The sequence below is a fragment of the Fundulus heteroclitus genome, chromosome 11, assembly GCF_011125445.2.
Source record: "Fundulus heteroclitus isolate FHET01 chromosome 11, MU-UCD_Fhet_4.1, whole genome shotgun sequence".
Taxonomy (NCBI): Eukaryota; Metazoa; Chordata; class Actinopteri; order Cyprinodontiformes; family Fundulidae; genus Fundulus; species Fundulus heteroclitus.
In genome coordinates, this window is record NC_046371.1 from 13,635,248 (window position 1) to 13,649,797 (window position 14,550).

Consider the following 14,550-nt stretch of genomic DNA (forward strand, 5'->3'; position numbering starts at 1 on the left):
TGTCACTCAAGTGTGTTGCTGCATATGGAAATGTATCCTAAGGCTGTGTTACACAACAAGGACCATTTTCTGTGCCAAATTTTCATGATCTGGTCTTAACTGGATGAGAAAGTAGTTGGATATTTTTAATCGATGAATTAGCATTTTTTGCTTGGTCTTAAGAAAAACAGGCATAAATTATACCTGGAACAGCCAACCTTGAACTTCAGGTTTTTATTTATGAAGGCTGTAAAAGAGAGTATTAGTAAGGAGGTGTGGCAATAATAATGAAATGGGTAACTTGACTGCACTTGAAGGTACCATCAATTAATGAATGCATAGTTCCACAGGTTCAGTGTGTTTCATTAGGGAGGAGCAAAAGCTGCAAGTTAATTTGTTGATGCAATCTGCTGGGTTTTGTTAGGTAGAAAAAAAACTTGTTTACTTTGTAAACTGCCCTTAGATTTTTTGATTTGGCCCTATATAAATATACTGAACTAAATAGAATATTGAAACTGTACCATGCAAAGATGTGGAGGGTTATCCAGCAAGGATGGATTAAAGGTTCTTCCTACAAAACATTAATTAGGAGAAAAAGGGGAGAAAGAGTGGCATGACGTGTTCCAATGTTGGGAATTGGAGCCCTGAATGCTGCATTGAGGACCAATGACCTCCATATATGGGATATCTACTCCACCACTGTATTACATGCCACCCAATTTTACCATCAATTAACATTGTTTAGTGCAACAAAAAATACCCTTGCCCCTGACTCTCAACCACTTGTCTCTACAAACTCCTATCTCACGCCTGCCTGCTCCTCACACGTTTATTTAGAGTTTCCGGACATGATAGTTTGCCTTCTTATGTCCGGGAGCTCTCTCCGCTCTGTCAGAAAAAAAGCCTCGTCATCTTCCTCATCTTCAGCTATGTTAGCATCCTCAGCTCCAACGTCACTGTGTCTAGTATGCTTCTCAGAGACATTCAAAGCCCCTGTCACTACTATCATGCTTATTTGATGTAGGTATTAACTACCTGTAGATTTTCATGTCATGGCAAATACACTAACTGTATCTTACAAAATGTACATTATTTGGCAAAACTTGTTGTCTTGCTTTATTCAAATCTGAACTTACACTTGCTCCCTGGTTGGTGGCCATGTATGGAGTGAAACAAAGTCTTATTTAATAGCTTGTATGCAAGCATACCATCGACATACACATTTTTTCAGCAGTGACCACGCAGGGTGAAAGTTGGAATTAAAATAATTACTGGCATGAAGACAATGAACTAGCTGAATGTCTAAAAATATCAATGTTAGAAAAAAAATTGGTAGTTTAGGGTATTTTAAAGCCCTAAACATGAAATACTACGGAAAGTATTTACCTTTAAAATGACACATAGAGCAATATGTATTTGTTTGTCAGTATGCAGAAATGTAACATTTATTTTCAAAAGATTACCCTATCACTTTCTAATGAATTGTTGCTACTATTCCCCCATTACAGCAGAATAATTGAAAAGAAAAGTAAGCCAATTACATAGAAGCACAACTCCTATTACATAGACCCTGATATCTAGCTTGGCAGTGTCATCTAGCTGAATAGGGCCCTGCCTGTGCTTAGACATGACTTAATTTGTTTTCCAGCTAATTGCATCTAAAGAAAGCATGAAATTAAGGGGGTCAAGCGTCTCCAAAAATAAATCTTACGATTCAGTCTTCCACACTGGTAATTTATTAATGGGGAACTGTGTGCATTCAAGACTGAGAGGAAAAGAAAAACAGAAAAGGTCAATGATACAAACTGAGGGAAACATAGGGGATGAAGAAAAAAAAGTAAACCCAAGGATGGGGAAAAAGGGACAACCATAAAGAAAAACTGAGGGATTCACAAAGGGGCTATGAGAGCTGCATGCCTCATTGAATAGCCAGCAGCACACCAGCAACAAACCTGCAGGTGTGACATCTGAAGATTCGCTGTAATCGCTGCAACCCTGCTTCCCTAAGTCCGCTGATATCTTCTTGCGGCTAGCATATTGAGGTCAAGGCGGATGTTGTGCTGGCAGTGGAGGTTGCAGTTATAGCCACACTTCAGATCCTCTGGGTTACAGATGAGCCCAGGGCCCATCGCTTGGCAGGGGGAGTGGAGAGGTAAGGCAGAAATACAAATTCACAGTGGCAGTCTTAAGCAGTAGCCTTGCTCTCTATCTCTCACACACATCCACCTAAATGCACGCAAATAGAGAAAGAGATGCTATACTACTTTATTTCAGTAAAGCTCTTAAACCAGCAGTTCTCACTCATGAGAATCAATGTTCATACCCAGGATTTAGGAGGACTATCTCTGTGTTCAATACATTCATATAAATTTATTCTTGACTTTTTGATAAATGGCTCAGGGATGAGCATGTATTCACTTCCTAGCAACACAGCATATTAAACATAAATCTAACCTTAAATCCAGTGCTGTAAAAATCTTAGATCACCATTCTTTCCTAGTTACTAACCAACAAATTCATGCCAAACCCACTTTTAGTAAATAAGCTCTGACGTATCCCACTGATATCAGAGGCTAAGGAGAAAAAGTCTGTTGATTTGTTCATTTCACTGCCCAACCACTCAAACATCTTAAGACGTGGTGTACCATGGATCTGGAGGTACCCAGAACAGAAAGTGTGAGACGGTGGAACAATACACTGCATTCAAAGTGTGGGCAAAGTCTCTTAAATATACAGAGCAGTGTGATTACTAAGAAACCTGGTCAGGGCACCGGGACACAAAGGCCCTAAGCACGATTTCACTTTTAAATCTGTTGCAATTTTGATTCTTCTCTGAAGTCGGAGCTTAGATCTAAGAATAATTGTTGTATAGTTTTAAAAAAATGTACTAATTGTACTTGTCCAAACTACGGTTAGAAAAAAATAAATAAAAATAATGAGAATTCTTCACAAATACAGAATGAAAGTCACTATTTATACCACATGTCCTGTTACTATTTCTCATAAACCTGTTAGCATCGGTCAGGTAACAGTCTGAACAATCTTAGTTTAGAGAAGTCAAATTGCAAGACATTAGCTTATGAATGGTGCTCATCCAAAGGGAATTAAATGGTCTTACCCAAGTACACTGAATCGGAATTTCTGCCAGTGAAAAGCAAGAGGTGGGACCAAGTCATTGTTTTGCAAGTCATAAGCCTAATGTCTTTCTACCGAAGTGTCAAGTCCCAAGTAAATTAAGCAAAACATCCAAGAACATTAGAAAATATTAACCAAACTATCCCATGATTAAAAAAATGGATTTCTAAAAATAAAATGGATTTCCATTTTAACCAACGGAAATCTATTTTTTAAATTTTACATGATTAACATCAGGTGTACTTTAATCTGCTAAATTGGATGCACTAGCTTTGTTTGCAGTTTAAGCTCAAAGCAAAGAGTCTTGCCATGGACACACTGCAACCTTTGACTTTCCAGGCTCCATCGTAAAATTCAATCAGTGAGCAATAAACATACAGTAGTTGCTTTATTAGCTTCAATGCATAATTTTTTTAATAGGTTTGAATGTCAAAAGGAAGTTAGATGTTGTTTTAATTTTCAGCCCACATGTTTTACTAACTCATGTTTGTCTTTGATATCCTTGTTATTCTTGTTGTCTGCACAAGCAAATTGCATTATTTATCATTTTTCTCTGTTGCGTTTGATATGGGGATTGTGAGAAGCCTATTAAAATTTGCACCTGTTTGTGTTTTGTCAATTACACCCACCTGTGTCCCATGAAATCCAATTATTTTTTGTCCTTTGGCTGTCAAGTCTATTCCATTTGTGTTGTCATCTCTTGATTCCTGCGTTCACTTCGTTTTCTGTGCATTTCCATTTATTTATTCATCCAACATGTAGCCACTTTGGTCCTTTGCAATCACAAAACGAGACAAAAGATAGGAATAAATTAATAAACTTAACTTTATCTGATTTCAGAACTGTTTTTTAGAATAAAAGTGTCATTAAACTCGACTAGAACACTCAAGTATTGCAAGCATTGCAATATGTTAATTACCCCCTAAATAATGAAGACAAAACACATTTCCTCTCTGTGGGTGACCGACCCTGTTTGACTTGAAGGGAAGGAACAGATAATGAAATTTATGTTTTTTTGCTTTGTTTTGTTTTAATTTCTTTTCAAGTAAAAAAAAAAAAAAATACTTACATTATGAGTTTGGGGAAGACATCATGGTTGCTCTCTGCCTTAGAGCATTTACACAGAGTCCATTACCCACCTAACCTGGCAAGCTAAATTGATAATGTGTAGCGCTCGCGGTTTAGTTCTGCACATTATCAGTCTGGGACTGCTTCCATTGAATCTGTTCGAGGGAAGCAGGGACATTCAGCAGAACTTTTTGAGCTAACTGGACAAAGTGATATCGAGTGCCCACCTACCAAAGTTTGGTTTTAGCCAATCACGGTATTAAATCAAGATGTTCTAAAAGAAACCACAACAACTTACACTGGTCAAAGCTCACTTATTTGGATAGTGACACATGTGACAATCGAAGCTCTGGCATCCTGTACATTTACAGCCACTGGCAGCACTAGCACTACTGTCTCCAGGCTTGAAATCAAGAACTGTTCTAAGACACTTGCTTTTGTTTTGTTTTAAAATTTTACTGAAAGTGCCTGAACATTACGGTGGGTGCAGACTTATGCTTCATTGGAGTAGCCACTCTGTTTGACTGATGCCGTGCACAGCTTTTTCTTTAATTTTTTTATAACTTTACAAATACCTCTTCAATAATGCAGGATGACAGAATGTCTCTACCATCATCAGAGTTGTTTCTGTCATTGTAGAATGCCAAACAAAAGCAGGAAAAAATATGATGGTTGACAGGGCCAAATGCGCAGCAAATGACTGAATGCGCCACAAATAGCCAGAGGCATGAGCAACAAACTAAAAACAAATGCAAAAGAAAAATGCTGCATTCACTGAAAACAACAGCAAGTTAAAAAGAAAAAGTTGCTAACTTGCTCTAAAAAAAAAGGAAGTGTGCCAGATGGAGATGGGGCACTCAATAAATTCAGCATGCTAGTATTACCCATGTACGTAAATATGCTAATGTTCTATAATATTGTAAAAGATTGCGGCCACATGTTTTAAAAAAGACTTCAACAAAACATGTATTTTATTTATTCCCTGTAACTTTCTTCAGGGGATCACACTAATGTCTTTAATGAGGGCCTGGTCCAGTGGCGGCTGGTGCTAAAAAAACTGAGGGAGGCGCACACAAACAAACAAATGAAAAACAAACAAAACAAATCTTAAAAAAATAGCACTATTTGAACATGAATTTTGCCCTCCTTTCCTTCTGCCCAGCAAATTTCTCAATTATATTCTTGTTAAAGTCAGTCATCTCTGTGACTAGTCTTTTCTCCATTGACAACATGGCCACTGCATTCAGCCTGTCCTGAGTCATTGAGTTTCTCAGAAAAGTCTTGATTCTTTTCAAAGTTGAAAAGCACCTTTCAGCTTCTGCTGTGGTCATGGGTGTGGTGATGAGGATCTTCAAGAGCGTGACAGTTTCTGAAAAGACTTCTTCTAGATTGTTTTCCTGATTTTAATAACATTTGCTGCCATTTTTTAAGGCTGTGTTATGAAATGTGTTACAGCATTTTTGTGGGACAAGATTATACAAAATTCAGTAACCAAATGTTTTATTCCCCATTACCCATAAACTTCAGTACAACTTAAATAATAAAATATCTTGCTGACAAACATTACATCGACATACCTACACAGCATAGACACAACTAAAGATATTTCTAACTACAAAGCACATCTTCTTAAAATATTAAATAACATTACTATAAACCAGTGTAACAGTGATTTTCCACAACAACTCACCTCTGCAGCAATCCTTTCATGGTCTTCTACACTGAGTGTCCAATGCTTCTTCACTGGCTGATTACTACCTACACTGCTTTTTCCAACCATGGAGTGGAGAGATCACTTGCCTGCTGCTGAATTTGTAAATTAAGACGATCCGGTCCAAGCTCCTTTATCCTGTTTTTTTTCTTCAAGTGAACGCTTTGTAAAAGCATTTTTTTGTAAAGACAAAACTGAATTTTCTCTCATTTTGAAACTACTCAACTTTGCAAGCATAACCGTGAATCAACCTAACGAACTGCAGCTGCGCTGAGTCAAATCGGGGATTGTCCAATCACACAATGTTTTTAAAAAAATTAGCCAGTACTGACACTCTACCAGTAATGACGCAACAGAATAGGTGTGTCCGGGACGCAGAGCAGTGCGCCCCTATGCAAAACCCTAGATAACCAATTAAAAGTCAGCCTCAGATCACGTGCTTGCCCAAGTTGCTGCGCCTACATTCACTCCCATTAGACCGGTGCCCTGCACATAGGAAAGGAGGAAGTGTGCACAATGTGAGCAATTAAATAGAATTATGTATTTACTATTTTAATAAATTCTAACATGTCTATTGGACACACAGTATGAATAAATACATTTCTAAGTACTTTGCAGGTCAGAAATCATTTATTATCTAAACGATTTAAAGGGGGCGGCGCCCGAGCGCCCCCTACTGGCCAGCCATCACTGGCCTGGTCCCAAATGTCTTGGTGATTGACTCCCCATAGTGGTCTGGTGCAATTCCATTTTTTACGTGTTTTTTTTTTTTTTTTTTTTTTACAATTTGCTGCTTCTGTTGCGTTTTTTGTGTGTGTTTATGTTAAGAGTTTGCATCATTCCATTTTCTGTAATTGCAGAAAATGGACATTACGGTGGGTGCAGATTTGTGGGTACAGATACAGTGTTTTTCTTTTGCAGCACGTTTGAAAGTTTGTGACGGGTTCAGGTGTACATTGCCCCATTGCCTCTTTCGGCCAATATAAAAACCGCACAGTAGATACAGTGTGTTTGTTGTAGCAACAAGAGAAAACTGGAAATACTGGCAATACGTGTGTGTGGAGGGGGGGGGGGGGGTGCTTCTAGCACGGGGTTCTTGGTAACACTTTTTCTATTTAATGTGAGATATCAAGTGTTGTCAAGTCAAAGGATTAAAGTCCAAGTAAAGTCATACAGTAAGTCATTTCTAAGTCACACGACTCGAGTCCACACCTCTGTTAAAAGAAAGTTACTCTTTCAAACATTTCACACAGTCATAAAACAAAAAAGCAAATGCAAAGAATATTGATGGACCTCTTGAAATCCCATGCTCCACTCTAACGAGCATGTGTCGGAGATCTTTAATCTTCCCCACTTATGCCAGTCCTCCCCTTGTGCATAAAGAGGATAAAGGCATGTTACTAAATGTGCCATTAATGACTGTCGCCCAGTATAACTACACTCTCTTTGTTGTCATAAAGCTTTCAGAATAAAACCTTGGGTCACAATGTATCTCATTTAACCAGCACATTATTTCATTATAGCTTGGCTGCAGACCCGTCTGGCACAACTGGCACATGGAGAGATGTAACATTTGTAACTGGATAAGAAACTACTGTACTGGAACAACTGTACAGTAGAGTAATCAGCATTGATTTGGCACTCAAATAATTACTTAGGCTTTATTAAATAGTAACTACAATGATTAATTTGCACTGCGCTCATTGCACTGCAGTTTTAACTCAAAAAAGCTTATTATTTCAGAATTTGTATGTCTATTTTGCAGCATTAAACCACCACATGTAGCTACAGTTAAACATCGTCAACAGCCAATACAGGAGATTTGCTAAACAGCAGATGAACAGCAGGGTCAGTAAGAATGGAATACTTATACACAAATCTGTTTGATAAATAGCTTTCATCTTTCCTTTTCACTTTCGAGTCAGCAGTTCGAACATCTCTACATGTAAATCCATCAAATGCATCTCAGAGATTGATGGACCTTATTTAAATCAAAGAAAGCAATAAGATCACTTTGAAGTTGAGTGCAACATTCTTTTTAGCAGTTCAAACAAGCCAAAAAGAAAACAAAGATATTTCTTTATTAAACTGTCTTTTGGAAATATGTGGGAAATCTGGTTCTGTGGTTATCAGACACATATGTACATTTTATTAATTAAATTCCAGATTCAACTGTTTATTGTTAAACTTGAAAATCGTAAAAAAGATTCAGCCGTTAGCATTAAATATAAAATATAACCAATAAAAATAAAGGTTTTTGAAACATAGTAATGTATTGAATGACAAAGAAATGGAGAAAATGTATTCCTTTTCAGAATATATGGGTTTAATTGAGCCACACCATAAAATGGCTCAAATATATACATACAGCCCAGATAATGTTTAGTTAAATGTCCCTGATTAATGTACATACAAACTATAAACCTTTTGTAGCCATTAACATGGTCCTGGGCTGGAAAATTTGAAACTAAATATTTGACCTCTGCTTAAAAATGTGTCGATGTTTGCAGATACTCACAGGAACAAGTCCAATATTTTTAGAAGCATAGGCTTGTTGTGGGAGGAAAAAAACAAGTTTGAGGTTTCTGGCCACACTGGCAATGTCATCCTGGTCATGGCAACTACAAACAGGCTTAAAATGGAGGCAGCCGGACTTTCGTTTCGTTTTTCTGAATAAAGATGTTTCAACACCTATCCAGGAGTCAATTCTGGCTGTTCACACTTGAGAAACCTGTGGTTGGAGCGCAGCTGCTTTCAAAGACATAGGACATCCACCTAGGCACATTCTACATCAGACGCAAAATGACAACCCTCCTGTCACGCTCCTGGGTCATTAGAGTCTGCTGTTTGGTGTGAGTTGAGTACTTGGCCCCTGAGTCATGATGAGACTGCTCATGTATTTTCATTGGAATGAGTTTCAAAGCAGCGTTGTAGATGCAATTCCCCTCCTCTGTTTAGTGTTGGCTTTTCTGTTTTGACTAGATGACTTCCCTTCCTTCTCTCTCAAACCATCTGTCCTCTATGTCCAAAATCTGGACATTATGGTCATCAAAAGTGTGTCCTTTGCTCTTGAGGTGCAAGCAAACTGCTGATTTGTGCCCTGAGCTGCTGGATTTCCTGTGCTGTGCCATTTTTTTATGTAGTTGTGGGTTGGTTTCTCTGTTTTCTCCTCTGTGTTAGACACAGTGTTGTTTTCCCGGCTAGTTTTGTTGGCCGACTTGACAAACTCCCAGCCTTACATTCTGCTATATATATATATATATATATATATATATATATATATATATATATATATATATATATATATATATATATATATATATATATACATGCTGCATCATACGTTCTGTTTGACGTCAATAACAGAACTTCTCCTCCCTTCTTCACTTTCTCCTCACAGTTTTCAGGACTCTGTGGCTGCTAAAATGAACCTAACATCATTTGCATTCCTTATAAGTGCTCTTTGAAAGGCACTCTGCAGCTAGCACAGGCCCAGGCAATAAAATATAATTTAAATCAAAACATTCTCAGTCGGTTCTATTTAAAGATTTCATCTGGACTGGCTTAGCGAGCTGTTGGACAGAGGAACGTCTTTTAAATGCTCATTTTCAATTAATAATTCAAATCCTTTTTAATATTTGAATTTTGTTTTAGCCTTATTTCATTTATTTTATTTTATTTTGTTTTGCATAACCTGTCTAGGTTGCAGCAAAGCTCTTTTACGCAAAATAAAACATCTTTTATTTGGAGTTATGAAGAAAGAGGTGATGAGGTTATGAAATACAATATGAAAAATATTGACTGTTCTGAGAAAAACCCCCAGCAAAGAAAGCTGTGAGAGTCATATCCAAGCTCTGAATGGTTTTGCTTATCTTAAAAAAGATCAATGCGATGCACCAGCATATGCAGATAGGGTTAAGAGATGTATTATCACGTTATTATCTGATCACCTTGTCATAGCCACTGAATAGAATAATGTAATTATGTTGAAAAGGGAAGCTTATCCGCTGTACTTGCGCTGTGATTGAAATTCAAATAGACCATTGATCCAGACAGACTTGCCTTTCCAATTTGCTGTGGCGCCAGCTAAACGGCATATGCACTGTATACAGCAGCAAAGTGCACATCCAAAAACACTTCTCAGGTCATTTTCTGCAAGTTCCATCCGGTACAGATGAAGATATGACCATCTAATTTGTATTATAGGATAAAAGCAGTTTAAACGGTCTTAAACCTGAACTTGCCCACAGCAAGGTTGATGAAAATAGCCTATACCGTAACTTGCCAACAGCAAGGTTGATGAATAGAGCCTATATGAGATTTTAATGCAAGTGTGGACCCCAACTTTACACTATTGGCAAAATAAAATGGTTTCATATAATGTTCCAAATAGAAATTTTGATGAAAAAGCTATAATGACTTAGTAGTTCAGTATTTTTTCAGGTAATAAGTGCCATTTTTTGATATGGACCATGTGGCTTGCTGCCCAGGATGGAAAATTGAGGGAGGTGGGAATGGCAGTTTGGCAGCTGGAAGGACAAGACCAGAGCAAACTTACTTCTATTTGTTTGCATTTAATCATAAGTGGATGTCCCATTGTGTTTGCACTGTGTAAGCAAATGTAATAAGAAAATGAAGCTGTAATGGCTGAAGTTGGTATCTGATTAGCTACATCTAATTCTGCATAAATTCAAAGTTACATCCAATTTTTTTACAGATCTACATTGCATTTGTTAGAAATCTGAAGTACTTAGACTGTTAGAGCCTGAGTAATTGCACAGTGAATAGAGATTCCTAAAAATATAGACAATGATTGATGGAATCTTTATTCTGCTCTATATTTGTTTCTACACTTTTGGCGGTGCAGAGGGAGGGCCTCACCCAGGGTACAATTTGTGTCAAAGACACCACTGCATCAATCATAGTATAATTGAAGACTGTCTTGTTCTCTGAACTGATGAAACTTTAAATGAGAACTCACATATTTCATTGCTGTAGGATTCACGGCTACTACTGATTTGGGTTTTAACCAAGCTATTCACCGCAGTATTATGCTATAGGTTTAACAGCAGACCAAAAACGTGGATCTGGATGGAAGAATGGATGATTTTTTTGTGGTTTGTAGTTACTCTGTCAATGACATTACCCTTGTCTCTGTAGTCTCTCCAGAGTAGTGGGCTGTCACAAGCAGCATTATTACGTCTACCCTCAGTGGTGATGAAGGGAGCTGGAAATTTTATTTTTAAAACATTTGGAAGTTTGAGGAACTTTGAAGGAACTGTAACAGTGGGTGAATGTGTATGGGGCCTCATAATACCTCAGTGTCTGCCACATCCTGTAGTGTTTTGCCCTCATCACTTACTCCATCTTTAAGTGTGTGATTCTGTGGCAACAGATGGACTAAACACAGCATTTCAAAGAGTTGGTACAGTCCATTACAAAGCTGATTAAGCTATAGCAAAATTAATCTGGCCATAAGAACATGAAAATGTAAAAAGTTAACCAAATCATCTTACATTATCCACACCCAGTGGACTTGATCGATGAGATCAAAAATTGAGCCTGTCTAATAATTTGGATTGAACACTTAAAAGCACATTACTCCATTGTAATCCTTTCTATTCTGATGTTGTAGGATTCTTTTTGTGCACAAAAGGGAACACTTTACACCTGTTTCTCCATTCCTCTGATTAGATGTTTAGCCTGCCCGTACAGACAATATAGTGTTAAGGGTTAGTTGGTTGTTTTATCACCTCTGTTGATCTATCTCCACCCACGTTGGACTCTAATATCTCATGACACCAGTCAGCTGGAGTTACACTGACACAGGTCATCACATGACTGTTGGATAGCTTTGAGCTACTTGTTTAAAACTATAAATTAAAAAAAATGCACCCTACAGGTGCTCAGGGTGTTGAGGTTTTGAAATAACAACTGTAGAAAAGTCAAATACTACAATGAATGCGGTGTTGTTGTTTTTTTGTATTGCCATGTGCAGCTTTTCCACCAATGTATGTCTCTGGACTAGGTTGATACCAAGTTGGACACCGGGGGCGGACTGGGACAATAATTCAGCCCGTGAATTTCATAACGTTCCTCAGGCCACGCCACAACCAGCATAACCTTAAAAAAAATGAATTCAAACCCACATGATTTTCCATCTATTCAACTTTAGGCCTACTAATTGACTTGTTGATGCATTGGTTATATTTATACAACAACAAATACTTTTTTTAATCTCAATGGGACTTTACTAGGTTAAACAAACTTATATACAATGACATAATAATGATTTCAATATTTATATAATTTATAGGTGGAGTTTATGCAGGGCAAACTAAAGCAAAATTCAAGGACATTTTAGCATTATATTTTCTTTTCATGTGGCCTTTGTTAACCATCAAATTTTCATTACCTTAAAACCTTTGTTTAATTTAGTAATTTTTGATCCCCTTGGTTCTTCACAGTGATGCTAAACTTAGCGTGCAAGATAGGCTGCTAGCCTAAAAAAAAAGAAAAATAGGATAGGCTGCTAGCATTTTCACGGTTCGCCGTTAGTGTTTATGTTTTACCTGCTCCTTTATGAAAAAACTTCAATTTAGTACACTTTACTACATCAGTGGCCAGTGCTCCCCCCCCACCCTTCTTCAGTCTGTCTCTGCTCCTCCTTTCTTTTTTAACCATCTTTCACGGCCCATTTTACATAGTCTATAAGGGGTCCGGCGACCAAATTGGTGTTTGTTTCTCTGTGCTGCTTTTGATGCATTTGCAAAGTGCAAAGGGAGTGGAGTGGATCTCCTGATTTCTTTGCTCCGACTGCAGGCGTGTATGAAGCTTCATAGCAGGGTTTGCAGCCAGGACGAGGCAGCAGCAGCTGTCTGTGAGACTGACTACAGATGTGGAAAGGGAATCATGGCTCCCTCAAGCAATTGGAGAATAAATGATGCTTTCACGTGAAGGTGACAATAACACACACAAAAAGAGTTGTTTTTTTGAAAATGAATAAATTGGTGAAGCAGGGGTCTGAAAAGTCACTGGCAACCGCACTGCTGTGATAGAGAGCGTCAAACTCCTCAGAAAATCCCTCAAGAGGGGGTGAGGGATTTTTGTCTGTCTTTTTCCCTATCGCAACTGCATCCTATGAGAGTTTGAACCAGGCAGATAGATAACCGAGTGAGACGCATGAAAGGCATGGATTTTTTTATTAAGAGTGACACAAAGCTTTATGATCGCTGAGCGGGCCAGGCCGGGCCACCGGGAAAACTCCCGGTGCTCCTGATGGCCAGTTCGCCCCTGGTTAACCCATTGAGCAAATAGGTGTTTGCGTACTCAAATGTTAGCAAATCTGTAGTCTGCATTTGCCAAAGTGATTATATAGTGTTATGCAACCCAAATAATCCACAAGAACCAACTGAATCCATAATTTAGACTCTGTAATAATGATCTGAATTACCATCATGTCCTTTCATTGAATAATATTGTGTGGTGCGAGTTGTTGTTGCTCTGCTTTCACTGAAATCTTTCACCTATAAGGTGTTTGCATCAGTAAACTTCAGTTCATACTAAAACATTACTATCGCTCCTTGGACTTGATCTTCTTGTTCTACCTCTTGTTCTATTACACCAGAGATATCGCATCTCTATGCATAGGTTAACACATCTGCTCTCATTACACGTTATTAACAATGTAAGTGCTCCACATTTCACACTAATTTTATGTACTATACAGATAACAGATCTTTAACGCTGGTCCTTTAGTTATGTTCAGCATGTTAGCACTATGAAATAATGATGATAATATCTGAGGTGTCAGATAGATCTAGTAAGGCAGATTCTCACATAGATTGCACCTTTATATTACCTCCTTCAGCTGGAAATAGGGTCATCTGATTGAAGTGATTTACGATATTACAATTGTATACCTATTAAACTACCTTCCAGAATGATGGGCAGTATAGAAAAAAGTGGAAACGGGACAGTAAACAGCTTACTTCTGATAAATTATCATCAGAAAAAAGGTATAAATCTTCTGCTGAATACCAGGTTCTTTAACAAGCACAGCAAGTAGTCTGTAAAATCTTTATCACCCAAGCTAAAATGGAAATTATTTTGAAAAAATGAGAACAACCAAAATAAAAAAACAAAATAACTTTGTGCAAAGTACATCATGCAAAGTAATTTAAATAGTGCTTTCTTACTTTTTGTCAAAATTGCTTAGGAGATGATCAAATGAGATGATTCTAGAGAACATCAAAATACGTTTAGATCAGCAGCAGGAAACCTTATGGGGTCATTGTCACGCATTTTCAATGTAGTCAGTTGGGAAATATGTTTTTGTGTTGTTTCATTATTGGTTGTTTTTCATCCACATTCATAACATACAATCTTAAACATGCAAATAATTCTAAGTCTCAGATTCTTAAGCTTATATTCTGTGTGTTTGCAATTACTGAGCTGTGCTCTGAACAAATGAGGCACTATTAATCTGAAAAATCTAGAGAAATATAGTCCGCAAGGAAACATGTCAGAATCAGTTAGTGGAGTCATAAATTTGGAAATGCCATTTCTTTCTCTATTAATGGTTTTGCAAAGCTAATCAGCAACCTAAAACAGGGCAAACTCAAAACATGAGTTTTATGATATTGGCACAAAATACC

At 37.6% G+C, this 14,550-nt stretch overlaps 1 protein-coding gene across 2 annotated transcripts in view; it reads left to right on the plus strand.

The window, feature by feature from the left end:
- kctd16b (potassium channel tetramerization domain containing 16b) overlaps nucleotides 1-14,550 on the plus strand; it is a 211,557-nt gene that overhangs the window by 68,565 nt on the left and 128,442 nt on the right. The gene's annotated exons all lie outside the window — the stretch shown is intronic.